This window comes from Podarcis erhardii, assembly GCF_964252035.2.
Source record: "Podarcis erhardii genome assembly, chromosome: 1".
Lineage (NCBI taxonomy): Eukaryota > Metazoa > Chordata > Lepidosauria > Squamata > Lacertidae > Podarcis > Podarcis erhardii.
In genome coordinates, this window is record NC_138497.1 from 72383537 (window position 1) to 72403855 (window position 20319).

The following is a 20319-nucleotide window of genomic DNA, read 5'->3' on the forward strand; positions in this document are numbered from 1 at the left end:
ATACCTTATTTTAAAAGAGACCACAATTAGCTTTATTTTGATACCAAAATAAGCCCAATTGGTTGAAAAATAAGTGAAACAGGAGGTTTTTTTCTAAACTGACGCAGAAATTGCATTAGCCTAAATGGCACGAAAATTGAAATTTTTTAAAAAATTCTCCTTCGCCCAATTTTGGACCAAAAATTCATTTGAGGTTATCTCATAGGTTTCTACACATTTTTTTTTTTTTTTGAAGAAAATCTGAGTCGTGAACGCACATGGCATCAGGTGATTTTGTTGTTGATAAGCAGCAGTCCCGTGCACAGCGGAATGATGAGGAGTACGTGCCCATACTCTAAATTTCTTTATTTACACTTCAAAGCTGGTATGTTACAGAAAAAACATCTTGCCTCTGCCGGAGCAGAGAAAAGATCCTCTCTCCTCTAAAGCACACACTGAACTGCAAAGAACAGTGAAAAACAGGAAACCAGTGTACGTCACATCCAGTCTCCCTTTCCCATGGGAAAACCCAACAGTAACTCTGACTGTGGAATGTAAACATTGTCTTGTGACAAGCATTTCGCTGCACAGTGAAGAGAGCAGAAACCAACATCCTCCCCCTTTCTGTGAACATCACTGGGCAGCGTGTTCGTACAATATCAGTACAAACCCAACTTCTGCACATAGGTACAGTGTTGATCCCTTGATACAATCTTGGACAATACATCAGCAGGAATTTCATTACCTGGCATATAGGACACCGTTACGAGTCCCTTCTGAATACGTTCCCTAGCATGTTGCAACTTCAATTGCAAGTGCTTCGTGCTTTGCTTACAACCTTCAGAATTCAGCAAAGCCAAACATGCTTTGTTGTCCTGGTAAACCTGGATTGGACATTTGACAGGAATTTTCATGTCTTTGCACAATTGTAACAACCATTCACAATCTTTAAGTGAATAAGACAGTGCGTTCAGTTCAGCTTCACAAGTACTTAAGCTAACTGTTGTTTGCTTCTTGCATGACCAATCAAATAGACCCTGATTGTACATATAGCAAACTCCAGACGTACTTTTCCTGTCTGTAGTGTCACTTCCAAAACTTGCATCTGCAAATATTTCAAGACCACCAGACTTCTGATTGTTAAATCTCAGTCTGTAATGCATAGTGCCTTTCAAATACCGCGCTATGCGTTTCAGAGCTTTCCAATCCTTAACAGTAGGATTGTTGACTTGTCTGCTTAGCAAATTACAGCTAACAGCAATGTCTGGTCTTGAACATCTGGCAATGAAGTTTAGCTTGCCTAGCACACTTCTGTACAGTGTAGTGTCAGAAAATGCTTCTTCAGTGTCATCTACCTGATAACCTGTTATCATCGGTGTGTCTACGGGGTTAGCATCCATCAGGTTTAGTTTGCTTAACACATCAGCAATTTTCCGTGACTGGTGTACTAGAATGTTACCATCTTGATCTCTCTCTATTTCCAGAGATAGGTAGTTGTTTACCTCACCAAGATCTTTCATGTCAAAATGCTCTTTCAGTTGAGCTAGGGCGTTATTGTACATTGTGACATCCTTCCAAAAGAATAAAAGATCATCAACATAAAACAAACAATACAGTTTCTTTTGCCCCTCCTCTTTGACAAATACACATGGATCAGCTTTCCCTTGCTTAAAACCTAGAGAAAACAATACTTCAGTGAGTTTTGTGTGCCAACACCTTGCACTTTGTTTGAGACCATAAAGGGACTTCTTCAGAGCACAAACAAATCCCTGTTTTACCTGTACGCCATCAGGTGGAAGCATATAAAGTGATTCATCTAGAGATCCGTACAGAAAAGCTGTATTTACATCATGGTGACTAATGTGTAGATTTTCCTCTGCAGCTAGCTTGAGCATAAGCCTAATGCTCTCATACCTCACTGTGGGTGAGTAGGTCTCGTGATAGTCTTGACCTGGTACCTGTGCAAAACCTCTGGCTACCAATCTGGCTTTGTGTCTGACTATCTTGCCATTTTGATCAGTCTTCGCTTTGAAGACCCATTTGCTTCCAAGCAATTTCATTCCTGGAACTACTGGAACAAGGTCCCATGTTTTGTTCCTTTCCAAGGAATCAAGCTCAGCCTTCATTGCATTTAACCATGGCTCAGCTTCCTTTGAATCCAAATCCTGGATTTCTTGGAAACTTGAAGGTTCAAATACCTTCTTGGAGCTTTTAACAGCTGTTACTGCTATCTTAGCAAACTCATCAGCAAATCTCTTTGGAGGTCTGTCTTTTGTGGCTCTTTGTGACCTGCGAATTAGCCTTAGGTCTTCAACACTTTCCTCTTCCTTTTTAGGAGAAAAGTGGCCTATTGTGAACAATGGTTCCTCCAATTCTTGATCAGAGCTTTCAGAGGGTCGCATAGAGGCTTTCGCACTCTCGAAATCCTCTGAATCACCCGATTCAGTTTCAGACTCAGAATCAGAACCTTCATCAGTGGGTGTGGGTTGTTGCGGTTGCTTTTGACTATCCTCAGTCTCATCACTGTCATCTGGATAACATTGGAAAATTCCCACATTCTCCCCCCACTTGGCATTGTACTCAACACTTCTTGTGAGCTTAATTGCCTTTGAGTCAGTCATCATTATTCTGTAAGAACCTTTCTGATAACCTAGAAAGATACCATGCAATCCACGCTTGTCTAACTTGGAGTTTTGTGGTGAGTGAACCCACATGTCAGAACCAAAAATTTTCATGTGTTTGATGTATGGCTTCTTGCCAAACATCTTCTCATACGGGGTACAACCAATCGCTGAAGATAACCTGCGATTATAACTGTAAGTGAAACATGAGAGAGCTTCGGCCCAATAACTCTCTGGTAGATTTGCATCATGCAGCAAGGTTTTTAACCCTTGAAGCAATGTCTGATTTGCTCGTTCCGCAAGTCCATTCTGCCATGGCGAGCGAGGACTAGACAAATCGTGTTGAATTCCTTTCTCAGTCAGAAAAGCTTCAAACTGCTGAGAAGTGAATTCTCCCCCGCGATCACTGAAAAGAGTCTTTACCTTCTTACCATGCACATTTTCCAACCAAGCACAGAATTCCTTGAACTTAGGAAAAGCCTCTGATTTCTGCTTGAGATTGTACACATAAATATACCTGGAAAATGCATCAATGAGAACCATGAAGTACCTGTTTCCTCCCAAAGAGGGCGCTAGTGGTCCAACCAAATCAGCATGAACAATTTGGTATGGTTCTGTAGCTTGCCTACTAGACACCTTACCTTTCGCAGCCATTTTTACCTTGTTTGCTGCGCATGCCTTGCACTTCATGTGGTACCTGCAGGGTTTAATAGTCATACCTTCAACCAAGGCAGGCATTTTAGATACTGCCTCAAAATGCAAATGACCAAGTTTTCGATGAAAATCGTGAATACATTCTGCATGCAAACTTTTGTTAGTACTTGCAATGCAACAAGTGTCATCCTGCACAACATCATCATAATACAAAACATACAAACGATCAACATATTCAGCATACAATACATAATCATTTTTCTTTGTGATGATGCACCTTTTGTTCTTAAAGGAAACGTCAATATTCCGCTCATTCAGTTGTCCAACGCTGAGCAGATTATGTTTGGCATCCGGCACATAAAGCACATTCTGTATCGATAAGTCCAAACTGTGAAGAACAACAGTTCCGTAGCCTTTACTGGGGATTGTGTGGTCATCCGCTTGGTGAATCGCACCTTCCTGCGGTGTAAAAGACACGAACAGTCGCTTATCGTTGCACATGTGGTGGGTCGCCGCTGAATCAACAACGAAGAAAGATCTAGACGTCTTCTGGACCTCTGCATCTTTTGGAGTGAAGCGTGAGACCATTGCCTTGGGGTGCGTTGTCCTGGACACTGGACCTTTGCCTTTGCTCTGGCCTCTTCCACGCGATGAGCTTCCGCTGCGCTGCTCTGTCTTGGCCCTGGGATATTTGCATTCCCTTTTCATATGGCCTAGACGTCCACACGAGTAGCATTTCACTGCCTTCAAAGCTTTGGCGCCATCTGGTGGTTCCACTGCACTATGGGATGACGACTGTGAAGTCTCCCCCTTGCCCATGCAGCTAACACCCCGCCGATCTGCTTCATTCTGAATCATGGCAGTATCACAGGCTACTGTGAGTTGAGCATTTGGCTGATCAGTGGTATCAAATTCCCCACTTGCCTGATCCAGCCTTCTGCAGCTAGCCATCATGACTCTGGCATTTGTCTCCTGCATCATCTTTGCAGCTTTAAATCATGCTGCTTTATACATGCTGCATCTATGAACAGCTGCTTCAATCCAAAGGCTAATTCAAAACAGCCTCTGCCTGAGAACCTGTGCCTTTCTGCTTAACTGCTTTGCTTATCTGCAACAGCCTCAAACCGCATTCCAAAGGCAAGTTCAAAAGCGAAAGTCCTCTTTGCTGTCTTAAATTCATGCTGCGACATGCTGCAGCTTCAACAGCACTTTACTTTCTATTTCCCCCAGCATAGTGTCCCTTTTAGCCTTCTGCCTGTGCCACGGCAAAACCGGCTATAAAAGTTCAAAGTCCAGCCATAAAGCCATTAATTAGAAGCTGGCAGGCTGCCCGGAGCAGTAGCACATACCTCATCAATCATCTTGACGCGCAGAGCAGATTCCGTTCCGATCTGTCCCCCTGCATTCCGATCCTTTGCCGGCACTCCGATTCGACTTCTGGAGCCCATTCTTAAGATGACTGCGTTTTTCTGGGCCCGGAACCAGATGTTGTTGATAAGCAGCAGTCCCGTGCACAGCGGAATGATGAGGAGTACGTGCCCATACTCTAAATTTCTTTATTTACACTTCAAAGCTGGTATGTTACAGAAAAAACATCTTGCCTCTGCCGGAGCAGAGAAAAGCATCCTCTCTCCTCTAAAGCACACACTGAACTGCAAAGAACAGTGAAAAACAGGAAACCAGTGTACGTCACATCCAGTCTCCCTTTCCCATGGGAAAACCCAACAGTAACTCTGACTGTGGAATGTAAACATTGTCTTGTGACAAGCATTTCGCTGCACAGTGAAGAGAGCAGAAACCAACAGATTTGGTGTGGAATGACCCCTCTTGGTTCACTGGCTGGGCCTGGGAGGAGTGACGAGGGCACTCTCCCTTTCCCGAGCCATGATGCTGCCACACCCCTTGGCTCTCACCCCAGGGAACTGCCAACAGCAACCCATGTAGCCATCGCCAAGCCTGCAGAGGTGTGGGGGGGGGTACAGGACAATGGGGCATGCACTGTGACCTTCCCCCCTCTGCAGGTAGGACAAAGCCCCCTCTATGAAGGGTAAAGGTAGGGCTCCTCTGCTGCCTGGCTGAACCATCCTCCATCTTGCTGCTGTCAGCTACACACACACACACACACACACACACACACACACACCTTTTGATTCAGGCTAATGGCAGTGAAAAGTGCCTTTTGTTTGGTGTTACAGCAAAGAGGGGGTGGGGGGGTGAGAGAATGTGGATGAAAGAGGTCAAATGTATATCAAGCAATGTGCCCCCCATGTAAATGCTTTGGCAGATACTCCCCTTTACGGATCTCATGCTATTGCCAGTCACACCTCCATGGAAATTCTTAAGAGGAATGTTTTTAATGAGAAGCTTCACAGATTTTCAGCTTTGTATGTCTTCTAGGTATGCAAAGGGATTGCTTCAGAACCTGAATTTGTCAGGAGAGGAAATGAAAAATAGATGTGAAATGTAAAATACAAAAGAGGTAGCACAGCAAAGCTGCGTCAGGCAAAACACAATACTGTGAAATACTATCCCCTTTTCTAAAAAAAACATGCTGCTTTCTTCTCCTTTGCCCCAGGAAGATTGTAAGGGTGAGCTAGAGCCTTGCCCTTACACAATGGGCTTTTAGTAACAAGGCAGTCACTCTGTCACTGCTTTGACAAGAAAGAAAGTAAAGCAGACACAAAAGAATGCCACTTGGCACCGCAGTATCCATCACTTCCAGCTCTAAACACCAATGCCTTTTGTATTTGTGCTTATCGGCAGGAAATCCTGATGCCTTTGCCAATGAGTCCATCACTTGGATAAGAAGGAAAATGAATTGCCATTTGTCCAGTTCCCATAACACTACATTCAAACGACTCCAAGCAGCTTCAAATAGCACTGCTGTTGAACGTTGCACAGTGTGAATGCAGAACCCCCAAATCAAACTCCTTTGTCATATCGTAAAGGTGGTGGTGACCAACTGCTTTAACAAATTTACTTTCGTGTGTGTGTGTGTGTGTGTGTGTGTGTGTGTGTGAAAGTAAATATATATATAGAGAGAGAAATTATTTACTTACGTAGTGCCAGCAGTGAGCATGATGCTTTTAGAGTACTAAAAAGAGAAATCAGTGCCCTGTCCCCACTACTGTTGCAAAACAAATGTGCAACATTAATGCTATGAGATCAGACGAAATATAAAGAAATGTGTGAAATTTTTTGAAATTGTTTAAGCAGAACATGTGTGGCCCACAATTTACTGTTGGACAGGAATGGGTAATCTGTGACTTTCCACATGTTGTTACCTTACAACTCTCGCTATCCCTGGCCATTTCCACACTGGCTGGGGCTGATCTGTTGATGAGGAAACAACCTCTGCCTCCCAGAACCCTATTAAGGATGGACATATTGTAGGCAAAACAATTCAGCATCACTTGATTTTTCATAATTAGAGAATGATGTAATGAGGAGAATGATGGGGCCTAGAAACATAATGCCCCCTCCACCACACCATAAGCCCCTAACCCATTCCTTTTGCTGGCCTTAGCTGGCAGCAGTGGGGTTTGTGCTGCAGCTTTTATTAAATACGAATGTTGATGAGGCTATGCATGGTAGCATCCACAATGGAGGGGAAATGACACAGTGTCCAGGGCATTGTAAGGAAAACAAAATGGTGACAAGCCCAGTCCTTCCTGGCCCAGGATTGGGACAGGCATTAGTGTAATGGCCCCTGCCAGGGTCCCAGTTGCAGTTTGAGGAGCGTGTGTGCCCCCCCCCACGTCTGGAACAGGGGCGAGCAGCATTCTGCATGTGCAGAGGGAGTCCAGGTTCTCAAAGACGATTGCATAGTGACCTTTTTGAGTCCCAGATACCACATTACAGTGGTACCTTGGGTTACAGACGCTTCAGGTTACAGATTCTGCTAACCCAGAAATAGCACCTTGGGTTAAGAACTTTGCTGCAGGATGAGAACAGAAATTGCGCAGCGGCGGCGTGGCAGCAGTGGGAGGCCCCATTAGCTAAAGTGGTGCTTCAGGTTAAGAACAGTTTCAGGTTAAGAACGGACCTCTGGAACGAACTAAGTTCTTAACCCGAGGTACCACTGTATATCATAGGCAGACTTTCAGGGGCCACATGGCAGTGATAGGCAGGGCCAGATGCAAAACTGGGTAGAGCAGTGAATATGAATGTACAGTAAGTGACAGCCATGCAAAAGTCCTGGGTTTCTAGGCACTTAAACATGGCACACACAGATGTTCCACCTTTCTTCGAAACCAGCAAGTTTGTGGACATGGTCCCTCCAGGCAAAAGGCAGGCATGGCCTGGGAAGCGTTCCAAGAGCCACATAGAAAGGTCTGGAGGACCACATTTGGTCCCTTGGCCAGAGTTTCCCCCACTCCTGGATTACCTCTGCCTTCCAAATTGGCTGGGCTCCAAAACAGCAGCAGCCGACCTATTCCAGAGCCTCATTTTCTTTCAGCTTACAGCTGCCTTCCTCGTCAGACTCATTCCTATTATTTATCATCTCACGGGACCAGTAACTTCTGCTTCCTTCCACAGGGTGTAGTGCTGTCCTTCAAAGGCTGTGTCTGCACCTATTTAGGTTGCTTTTGGGGATTTTTCTGAACGTCAGAATTCATTATTAACTGAGTGCAAAAAAAGGAGAGCACATTATCTGCATCTGGTGTAACTCAGTCCAGCTCTGTTGCAATGTTTTAAGTTGCAGAGTTTTGATCCTTAAAGCTTTGTATATGCTTAAGTTATTGCAGATGCTATTGTTGTAAGGTGGATGCTGTGGGAGTGTTTTCTTTATTGTATGACATTTGGGATTTTGATCACTTTTATTTACATCCAAGAGATTTAAAATTCCTCTAAACAAAGTCGGGAATAGTTATTTTCAGTGAAACTTCTCTCAGCTTTGCATTTAAGATTATTTGTTTGCGTGTGCACGCGCACACACACACATTCCTTTTATCACAGAACTGGAAACATTTACCTCCTTTTCATTGGGAATGAATATTCTGATTGCATTTGTTTGCTTAATGAGTTAAATGAATAGGTAAGAAATCTGCAATGGCTTTTTTTGTACCCCGAATTAGTAGGGGAAAATTGGGGTGTTTTGGAGTATTCTTTCACATTTCTAAATTAGAGTGCACCATTAATAAGGTATGCAGAGCAGATCAGTGACTATCTTCCAAGGAAAATGCTTTCCTCGGTTTTTTCCATAAAGTTAAATGCACAGCATATTCTCCTCACCCCCATTTCTTTTCAGAGAAATGAAACCAAGCTGTGAGTATAGCAATGAGCAGATTTTGAGATGGGAGGGCTGTGTGTGGGATCCTTCATTTAATGAAGGAAGAGGGATCACAAACCATAACTCATGGACACTCTCTTCTTCACAGAATATTCTTTCAGGAGAGTGAGGGGTAGCAAGAAAAACCTGCCCTTGCAGAAGTACTGCTACACCTATCTTTCTAAAATTTGGCAACCTTCATTCCTTCAGAAGGGTTGACTATGATTTTCTAATAAATAAAAATTAGAGACCTTTCATTTATTTTTAAAGCTTCCCTGCATGAAAACTCCTTAGTGGATCTTCCCAAAATGTGCCATGCTTAATTCACTGTGGACCAGTTCCTTTGCCTGTAAATTTCACCCACTTATGCAAGAAGGAAAGAAATTTTAGCCATTTTTAGACACTACATTATATGTGGCAAAGCATAACATTGGACTGAACAGACTGACTTTGGACCCAAATAATGAATCAAACCAGTGGGAGTGGGTCTGAAACAGATGAGACTGCCTTAAAATACTATAGGTACATGTTAAATCTGGTGGTCACTAAACAAGCCTAGCATATATGTGTCACTAGATGATGTGACAGTGTTGTTAGCTAAAACTATTTACCATGTGCAAGACAACTGTTGATTCCATCCTTCCTAATATCAAACATAACATTTACATAAATCTTATTTAGGAAGACTGCCGTCTCACTGAGAATTTCATATACAAAAACACAGAGTTAAAGAAGGCTTGACCTACATATTGGATGTGTGGGCAAGTAGTTTTGTAGCGGTTTATATACTTCAGTACCGTTCTTCACAAATATACTTTACTAGCCCTCATTTAAAAATAAATAAATATGAACAAGATTTTTTTTGGGGGGGGGGTCAGCACAAAGAAAGGATAGAAGCATTTTTTTGGTACTCAGTTACTGAATATATTAGCAGAAGGAAACCATGCTTATTTAGCAATAGTGATACCATGCACAGTATTCCATCTACTGTGTTTTGCAATATCGCGCAACGTGTTTTAGTACTTGAATTCATATAGTATATACTTTGCTGATCGATTTGCATACCGTATCGATCCCAAGGGTTTTCTAATGTGTTTCACTTGTGGCACTTCTGCATAATTGCCTGATTAACTGACTTATTTAACCTATTGACCTTTACTCTTAATTAGCAGCCCTATGTAAATGTTGAGTAGTAATCAAGTGGAACACGATTCTGTGTGCAATTTACATCTTGTGAAGTTTTTCTTATTTTTAAAAGATTTACTACCAGTAAAAATTCTAATTTCAGATCAGACTATGGTAAAATAAAAAAATGAACACACTTACTTGGCTTCAGGTCACAGCACAGGTGAGTTTGAGTCACTCATGTTATTTCTATAAAGTTGAAACAAATTAAGAGTAATCACACACAGTGGATCAAATCACATCAGTAAGTGGAAAAATGTATAATTTAGGCTTTTAAGCATGGGGGGGAGACATGAATGAGAACAAGAGTCTCTTTTGAACTTAGAAATTATTAGTTCTAGTACAGAAACTTTTAATTACAATAAAATCTTGCTAATTTCCACTAATTACTTGTAGAAAGAAAAGACAAAGCATCACCACGCAAAGATGTTTATTTTATTCTGTAGAGAGCCAGTTAATTTTATTATTTACACTTCTTAATTATGCTTACAAAAGATATACCACAGTGTATACTGAGAGAAACATCCATTATAAGAGACCTCTCTCTCTCTCTCTCTCTCTCTCTCTCTCTCTCTCTCTCTCTCTCACACACACACACACACACACACACACAAAGAGAGAGAGAGAGAGAGAGAGAGAGAGAGAGAGAGAGAGAGAGAGACTATATTCAGCACTTCCAAGGCCTACTGGGATAAGACTTGTGGTCCATCCCATTCTATCATGTAAGGAGCTCCGTATGTAAAAGAGTGACTGATAGGATGCTAGGTAAACAGAATTTAGGCCTCCTTAGCTATATCCTTACTGCATTTGCTGATGCCATCTGATAGAGAAGGGTTGGGCTGCATTCCTAGGCACCAAAGAAAAGCACAGGAAGCTGACATACTGGTTGATCTAGCTCAGTGTTTCCTACCCTGACTGGCAGCCATTTTTCAGGGTTTGAGATGGGGCATTCCTAGCGCTACCTGGAGATGCGAAGGATTGAACCTGAGACCCTCTTCACAGGGAAGAGAAAAGTAGATAATTGCGACAATATAACATCAGATTGATTCTACTAGATCTGTGGTAGCCAACATGATGCCTTCCACATGTTGTGGCCTACAAACTTGAGCAAAAGATTAATGTCTTGTGGGGTGTTGGAATAGATGACCCTGTGGTCCCTTCGAGCTGTACAGTTCTATGATCCCTTATCACTGACTGGGCCTGATGGGAGTTGTAGTCCATAGAACATGAAGGATACCCTACTGCCTACTGCTGAACCAGAACCTGTAGAGGGAAACAGGAGAGCTAAACTTATAATTACTGGTTTTGGTGCTGGCATAGTTGCATAAAGTTTGGCTCTAACTCACCCAGCTTGCTGACTTGTATGTTGTGATCATAGTCCTACTTCATTGGATACCAAATATGCTAGAGATACCGTAGTTTGCTGAGTATTAAATTTGGCGTCTTTTGCCTTGAACCCTTCACTCTCAAATATCCTGGCCTAGTACCATAGTTCCACCCATCTTCCCCTGTTCCTGTCCAATGATTTGCTTTCATCATGAGAATGCATCCAAGTCACACTAGAAGCTCACCTATAAAATATTTAGCTTGCTCAACAATGAATGCACCTTGATTAGTAGAGTGTGTTACATTTTAGCTACTTAACTTTGCAGCTTGATTACTGAAGTGCACAATTTAATCAGCACATTTAATCAAATGACAATATATACCACCTAATCCCTCCCTTACTACAGACCAGAAGCCAAAACTATTAACTTCGCATGCACCTGCATGAAGCAAATATGCAATGCATGAACTTCTACCAACACATGCAACTGGACTGCGAAGAAATGCCAATCAAAATGTGCAACTATTACAGTCAAATCCCCACATTGTTCCCTAAACTGTACTACTTCAAGCAATAACATTTGTGATGTTTCTGTCGTAAGAGTAGAGAGCATGACACCAACCTAACTATGGCTCCAATACAAAGGTATTGCATGTATGTTAGGGAGAACATATGCAGTCTGAAATTTATTTTCCATTGTTGCCACAGCAGTTCCCATTATATTGAAAAAGCGGCTTACCTCTTCAGCAGTGTTTACAGAGTGCAAAGCACAGTATTTTGCAGTCTTTACTGCCACTGAAAGAATACTGCTGCATATATCTGATTTATATTTTAAGTTCCTTTGTCTAATGTTCTACTTATCACTACTTCTTAGGGATGATATAAATTCTTCATAGAATAGCCAGGTGGCACTGGAATTAAGGGAAGGGTTATAAAATCATAAGCAATCTTCCCAGGCAAGGTCCAGCTCTGGCGACTCTCGTGATAGAGGGGCTGAGAGGAGCATGTTGTAGAATGTTATTTGAAAAAGCCCACCCTTTGTTTTTCAAAAGACTGTTGTGTGTTCCCATTTCCTTGAGCTGCAAGAAGTTCTGGTTGCAGCACTTGCCTGGATTTGGTTTCCTTTAGGAGGCGAGATCACTGGAAATTTATGGTGCTCTGTAAAATTTGATTTATTTATGAATATGCAAGTAGAACATATGCGGAGCCAAATAACGTAAGGCAAGGTTGGGAACCTGTGGCCCCCGCATTTGTTACATTCCAACTCCCATCATCCCAGCCAGCATGTCCAATGGTTAGGGATAATGGAAGTTGCAGTCCAACAACATCTGGAGAGCCACAGGTTCACCACACTTGGCTTAAGCACTCATACAAGTAGAAGATCTGGTGCCCCTCAGTGCTTTCAGCTCACTCTCTGCCTTTCTTCTTCGGTCTCTGTGCACCCACAGTTTCTTCTGTAGTTCCCTCACACAGACATCTCAGTAGGACCCACCCTCATCTTCTCTCCATTCTGGTTTCTCCACTGAGAACATTCTGGCACCTAACTCTGTTAAGGAACTATCCACTAGCCATTAAAATTATTTTTCCTGACAAGAATACGGCCAAGCAAGCATTTGTAACAGGATATTGTTCTATCACAGCCATTATCAAAGTGCTTAGCAGCAGAGACCACTTTTTATAAGACATTTGCTACAGGTGCAACTATACTGTGTGTTGAAATATCAGTTTTGTTTTCCTTCCATAGCTGTAACCCATATACAAAAGGTCAGTGTTTTAAAACGAAGGAGGGGAAACAGTTCGTTCTGGGCACAAAGGTCACATAAATTACCATATCTGAAGTGCTTTTAACCTTGACTGTTCACTATAATCCAATGCTTTTAAAATATACAATGTAGTTAACCTATTTCCTTCCAAGAAAGCTGGCAAAATGTTTCTGTGTATCTGAAAATACCATAATCATTGGACAATCAGAGGAGTCTGATTGTATTCTGATCACAATGCAAGCTACCAAATCCTTCCTGACAATAGCAGCTCCCTTCACTGAAAGGAGCAGATAAATATCGACGGCAGAAGAAAAACCACATCACCCTGTCTGATTCATTAGATTCTTGGCACTCCAATTAAGTTCTGACAAGCCAGTGTTCCAGGCCCAGTAAAATATTGTTGTTCCACCAGGCTCACTCCAATGTTTAGTCATAAGAGTCATACAATAATAACAGAACAGTGGCCTATCTTGACCAACGGCACATTAGTTATTATCTGCAGCGCAAACACCTACCACTTTGTACTAACATTTTGGCAGTAAATCTAAACATAGCACTTAAAGCTACATCATAATTTTGAGATCTAACGGAATCATTTTCCTTCCAGCTGGCACCAGTAAAAAGTATCTTATAACTAAAAAAAAGTAAATTGAACTTTTTATGAGGACTTCTCTCTCTCTCATTCTCTCTTGTTCGTTCTTTAACAGCAGGCAGAAGTATGAGTTCAGGAACATGCCACACGTTTTACCAAGCTCTGCTGTCTAGTGGTGCTGAACTGAGCAAATTATAGGCCAGTGTCTCGTGTGTGTGTGTGTGTGTGTGTGTGTGTGTGTTAGAGACAGAGAAATTTCTTGTCTGTCACTAGGAAACTTCAATTGGTAGGAACTGACAGACACTCTCTTATGTGCAGCATGATTCAAAGTGTGGTTTTGGTGTAAACTTTCTGGGATGGGAGCTTACTCTCCATGCTGGCAGTGGGACAGGGAGGAGAATGAAGGAAAGAGCAATACTTGCACTATCCCCCCCCCCCTGGCCTGCACAGCACACACACAGTTTTTCAGTTGATGTTTCAACTGAGGATCCAAACCTCTCCTTCAAAATGATCATTGTTCTTAAACCTTTCAACAAAATTAAGCAAAAGACTAGGAGCCTCAAGACCTTGGTGCTAGTAGAACTTAGGCTGTGTCTTTGAAGTGCTGCCCTTTGGTGTTTTCTAAAAGCACATTTGCAGACATTGCTTTGCAAGTGTCCATACCTGCACACTATGCAGACCGCATGAATAGTTGTGAAATTGTTGCTATCTGTACACATGGAGGATCTGTCTTCTGCGACTAGTTTCTTCATGACTAGACATAAGTTTATTTGCTCCCACCGCACTCACTTCAAAATAAAAAAATCCTGCTTCTTCACTGATATACTACTGGAAGTCCAGTAGTACAGACAGTGCAAGCATAGTTAGTTATATTGCAATCAGTGTATGCCCAGAGGCTTCCTTCCCTTGACCCATGTGGGCAACTACATGATAAATTTTCTCCTTTGGGGAGGGTGACAAGGCAACCTGGGTTGCAGTAACAGAGAAGTAATCCTGTTCCTGTCATTTCTATAGATCAGATTGCGGAAAACTATACTTGTGTCACTCGTAGCACAATGTGAAATCTCTTTTGAAATAATACAGGTCAGAATTTACTACAAAATGTTCTGCAAGTAAGTTCGTACACTAACCAGAGCTTAGGATGTCTGAAAAGAGATCTTAGGAAAATCTAGTACTCACAATGACTGCAAAAGTAATTATGAATTCAGGCTCATCTAGAGAGAGGGTTTCCAAGGCCCTAGTGAGACAAAAGTTTCCTGGTTAAAAAAAACCAGAAGCATTGCCCCTCCCCTCCCAGTATACTCTGATACTCAGTGTGAAACACAAGATGTGCAAACCGCACAGCACCTGGCAGAGAAGCACCTTGCAAGTTTGGAAGTCTGAAACATTCCAGAAATTTAAACATGAATAGAGACCCAGGAACCTTAAACATGATTTTTCACCAATTTTGGTAGAAAAGATTGTGTTCAGAAAGAAATGAAAACATAACATAGGTAAATGTAGTATAGTACTTGGTTAAAATAGCACTCTTATATACCAGGGGTGAGGAACCTCTGACCTATGGCTTGAAATGGTCCACAGCTGGAGAAATCTGCTCCTGTGTGGAGCGAGCCAGCTGTAAATCACACCAAGCGAGTTGGAGTTAACTCTTTATTAGCAAAAAAAGGACCTGCACAGGAGCGTCAGCAAAGCAACTCTATTCTGCCAGAGTCAAAGTCTTCTTTGTTTCACTGTTTGTTTTCCCACAAAGAAGACTAGCTCCTACACCTCCTGCAAGGCATTAGTTTTTACAAGACATCTTCTCATGCAAATGCAAGATATCTTGGGACCAGTTGGTGGATGAGACATGCCTGACAGAACCAGTGTCAGTGGCCAGTGGTAGGTTTTGAAATTATTATTATTATTTATTAAATTTGTATACTGCCCTATACCTGCAGCTCTCAGGATGGTTTATAGTATAAAATCACAATATAAAATCACAAAATACATAATCAAAACAACAACCCAATAATACACCCCCCCCAGCACTCAAACAAATGCCTGGTTAAAGAGGAATGTTTTTGCCTGGCGCCTAAAGTTGTATAATGAAGGCGCCAGGTGAATCTCCCTGGGGAGAGCATTCCACAAATGAGGAGCCACTGCAGAAAAGCCCCGTTCTCATGTTGCCATGCTCCAGACCTCTTGTGGAAGAAGGCACATGAAGAAGGGCTTCAGAAGATGACCTCAGGGTCCGAGTAGGTTCATATGGCAACAGGCGATCCTTGTTCCTGTTGCTTTATGCCCCTCATTGTCAATGGAGACAGTGGGGGAAGGCATGGAGGAGAGCCCAATGGCAGGACTCTCTGGGACCTTTTTTTCCACCTCAGAGACTTCCTACAGCACCTCCCCTGCCTTTGACTGCCTGGACTCTTCATCTTGGTTCTCCTCTACGACCACCACCCCACCTCTTCCCTTACAGATTGCACTGAACCTCCCTGTACATCTTCCATTTTCCACCCTACCCACCACTCGAACTCCTGCCCGTCCATCACACTGGCTTAGAGAAGAATGGTCACAAACTGCTTCCATACTGAAAAAGCAGGTTCAAAGCAAAAAACCCTTCTCTTCCAAAATGGACTCCAAACTGGACTCCAAAGGCCTCAGAACAAGCTAAAGTCTATTCTAAAAAAAACACTGGAGTTAAGGAAGTGAATTCTAACACTGAGCACAATCTTTCGTTTGTTCTCTGTAGAAGCTCTTGAAATAACATGGAATTGTTGGATTGGCTAGGGGCCCACCCTGGGGGTATGGCTGAAATAGGACCTTCATTCAGACCACATCTGCTGCAAAACTAAGGCCTCATCTTTAAGGTCAAGGCCGTTATCTGCACCTGTGGATCCAGGGAGATGATTCTTTCACTGTCCCAGTATGGGCTTGAATGCCCTCTTGAAGAACAGACTCATATTTACGTCTTGACCTGAGGGTTCTTGACTCAATCCATTCTCTGTATCTCCAGTAAACCCACTTTTGGTAATCCTGAGACATCTATGGCAGGGAAACACAAGCTGAGCAGATGGAGAAGCAAGTACTGCTTTAGGTCATACTGAATGCTGTGTGGAATCACTCCAAATTTTCAACATGCCAATTTCCTCATATGAATTAGCACTTAGGGTTGTACATTTCTGTAAAATCTGTAGTGCTTAGTCAGGGATCCGTTTTTTTCACTCACCAACAGGGCAAATACATCACAACACAAAAGACCTGCATATTTGATGTATGCTTTCAATACTTGGATATTTGAAACAAACAGGCTTTGATTATTTTGATATATTTTACCAGAACTCCTGGAATATAGTGTTAAATTGTCTAATTGTTCAAGGGAAGCAGCAAAGAACCAATGGCATAGCTGGCCTGCTGCCCAGATATTCTTCCTTTTCACACATTATGTAATTAACTCACCCTTCCTATCCACCTGTTTAATCATTACATCATGTTTCATAAATTATAGCATTGCTAGAAATACTGCCCTCCCACCCAAACATATATGCCGATTAGTCAACACTTTGATGTAACGCCAAAGATTCATATTTTAGAGGCAAGCAAGTGCAGACCTGCACAAACTGTGGAGTCACTGGAAACTTTGCTCAAGGACTTGTGCATTCCGAAACTCTACAGCTTTGCAAACATTTGCAGAATATAGCAGCTGTCTGAGTTTGGCAGCCTTCTTAGGATGACTTCAGAAAAATGTATGTGACTGAAAGGCTTCAGGCTTTAAGATTCATCAGTGACAACTGCCAGGAGATTAGGGAAAGTTTGGCCCTTTACTAGGAGTCATTCCTTGAAACTGGGGGAGGGGGGAAGCCAGGAGTATAAGCTGATGAGCCAGTCTGTTGAACCAGCAGATCCAGCTTGCAAAGGACAAAGCTTGGGACCAAAGCTTGCTTGGTCCCAAGATGAGGTGTGTTGTCAGTGAGCCCTTTTTAATTCAAAATACACAGAAGCAGCAGGATGAGAAATACCATGACTCCACATGTTCTTTTCTCTAAAGTTAAAATGGCCATCCCCCTCCCTCCCCTCATGAAGACACAATATATACAAATTGGGATTAGGATCGCTGTTGTTCAGGTTTCTGCAACAAGCAGTGGACAATTTAAGAAGAGGCCAGAAGGATAATGGCACTGTCTTATATAGACCAGCACCAGCCGCCTTTGATTAGTTGCATGATTCAGAGATGGGTGAGATTTCTGAGTGTTCTGTGTCATGTGACATTCACTCCAGCCTCAAAATGGACAGGAGCAAATCAACCCAACTCTAGTGCCAAAGGAAAGGCATTCTCTAGATGTGCTTCTGGCAATCCTACTGAGGCTTCTTTCACACTCATCTTGGGTTTTGCAAGCAAGCTTAAACACCATTCTAGAGGCTTTTACACTTTGTCTTGTCCAAGTGAATAAAAATGTACTTAAGCAGTTCTTAATACAACTGACTATAAAAATTTCCTGACAGCAATTATTTTTTATATTGTCAGTCATCTTGGAGGTATTATATATTGTTGAGTTCTGGGTGCCCGATTTCCTTAAATTCCTGGATTTAGAAAGTGTCAGAATTTAATCAACGCTTGGAGAGTTAGCTTCCTGTGTTCAGGAGATCGTCTGAGAGATGGGCCATTAACAGAATAAGAGAGGGAGGTGAGGCATCAGCAAGGCATCCAGCAAATAGGTGGAAACCTGCCCTGAGCTCTGAGTTAGTTAGCAGAGACAAAGCAGCATTGAGTTTAGGGCTGCAGTTGGCGCTGATGTAGGCTGGAGGAAAAACAGTTGTACTCCATAAAGCACAGCAAGCTGAACAGAGGGTCAGAGAGCCATGGCAGATTTCTGTTTGGATCCAAGGCCGCAGCCATGGGAGAGAGTGTTAATGTTATGAACCCCTCCATTGCGGGCTCAGGTTGAATATATGTGTAAATGAACCATAGTAGTGACAGTGGAACATTAGACAAAGGAACTTAAAATGACTTGGGACACCTTAAGGATTGCCTGCTCCTGTATGTAGAATGTAGATACCATTGCTGAATTAGGCTCAAGTGAACATCCACTTGGAGGCAGGGCCTTTTCAGAAGTAGCACCAATTACTAATTAGCTAATTACTGAGGACCCCCTACTTTTGAAAATTTTGATAACTCTATGGTAGTTACCTGTGCAAAGCAATTTTTTGAAGAAAATGTGGGCTGGCCCCTAATAAACAAATGATTTAGATCAGGCAGGGGGACCATAAAATTTGTGATATTACAACAAATTGCCAATCCCCAGACAGTAGGAAAAACTTGTCTCCATTGCTCCACTACAGCTGATTTTTTTAAAGCAATTGTGTCCCTAACTTCCAAGTGCTCTATATGCAGAAGGTTTTTTATCTGAGAGAGTATTCAGACACGCTATTCCTTACTTGTAATCTGAGATGGTACATCTTAGCAAAACTTTGCAGCATATGGTTCTGCTGACTGAGGGATCTTGCAACCTCAAGACATAGGTAAAGGCTTGGTCAGGGCTTGATAAAAGTATTGGTGAAGACTGAGTAGAAAACAGCTAGAATTTTGTAATGTTGGTAATAGTAGTATTAGTAGTAGTAGTATTTTTTAATTATTTAGTCCTCCTGTGTCCAAGTTTCATCTCTGGCTTAAAGAGATTAATTAGTTAAATACAGTACTTATTTGGACTGAATGTTTTATTCTTGCTGATTATCCAATAGGAACAACCAGCTTTTGACTTAATTAGGATTCTAATGCACATCTGTTTTCTCCCACCCCAAAATGTAGCGACATGGCTTCCCACAGAAAAGCCTTTTGCACTACCTCGGGTTAAGAACTTAATCCATTCTGGAGGTCCTTTCTTAACCTGAAACTGTTCTTAACCTTATGTACCACTTTAGCTAACGGGGCCTCCCACTGCTGCTGCTGCTGCTGCTGCACCGCTGCTCAATTTCTGTTCTCATCTTGAAGCAAAGTTCTTAACCTGAGTAGTACTATTTCTGGGTTAGCGGAGTCTGTAACCTGAAGCATCTGTAACCCAAGGTACCACTGTAAATAGGCTTGGGTACGGATTGATACATCACCCTGGACCAGTATGAGGGGCAGACCACAATGGCGGCTTTACTCAGAAGTGAAACCGCCACCGCACTTGACACCCTCCAGGTGGCTCTGGAGGCAGAGGGACTCGGGAGCGGCAGTGGTTTCACCAGCGATATACTGCTGCGTGAAGCCACCATCTCACTCTGCCCTCTTACTGGCAGAGGGATAAAAAAGCTGCATCGGTGAGGCGCTGATACAGCTTTTTCCTTGCTCCGCTTCTTTAAACTGCTTGGCTGAGGAGCGCACAAGCCAGTGGTGGGGTGGGGGCTCCGTGAAACTGCTCTGCTGAGGGGTGTGTGATTGCCACTCCCCTCAATCAAGCAGTTAAGAGAGCCCCCAACCTGCTGTTGGCTCGTGAGAGCCAGTGGTGGGGTGAGGGCTCCATTAAAATACTCCTACTCCCCTGCCTATAGGGGCATCTGATGCTTCTCTGGCTTGCATGCAAGCTGGAGAAGCAGTGGGACTTCCTCAGCTGGGGAGCAGGATGCCTTCTGAGGTGTTGGAGTTATTCAGCTGGGGGGTGGCAGCGACAGAAGGCCTCTTCCACCCCCCAGCTGAGCAGATCAGCGAAGCCCCAATGCTCCTTGGCTCGCACGTGAACCTGTGAGGCATTGGGGCTAACTCACCGTGTAGGGCTGATATATCATGATGTTGAAAACAAGGTATCGCCCAGTGCTAGCACTAAACTAAATAATCAGAGGGTGAGCTGTTGTGCTAATCATAGTGGCAATTTGCTTAGCTATTTTCCCCATTGGACTTTCAAGATGAGACATGAATCCCAAACTCATAAGGAAAGATTCACTGAAAACCCTACCTACAAGCAGTGGGA

General features: G+C 42.7%; 1 long non-coding RNA gene across 10 annotated transcripts in view; it reads left to right on the plus strand.

The window, feature by feature from the left end:
- LOC309330847 overlaps positions 1–20319 on the plus strand; it is a 134468-nt gene that overhangs the window by 25962 nt on the left and 88187 nt on the right. For 3 of the 10 annotated variants that reach the window (XR_014151620.1, XR_014151621.1, XR_014151622.1), the window contains exon 3: positions 9815–9874. The exons of 6 other annotated variants lie outside the window; for them this stretch is intronic. This is a non-coding gene — a long non-coding RNA (uncharacterized lncRNA). Of the gene's footprint in view, positions 1–8926; positions 9049–9814; positions 9875–20319 lie in introns of all 10 variants that reach the window. One more of the 10 variants, XR_014151616.1, reaches the window with a different exon arrangement.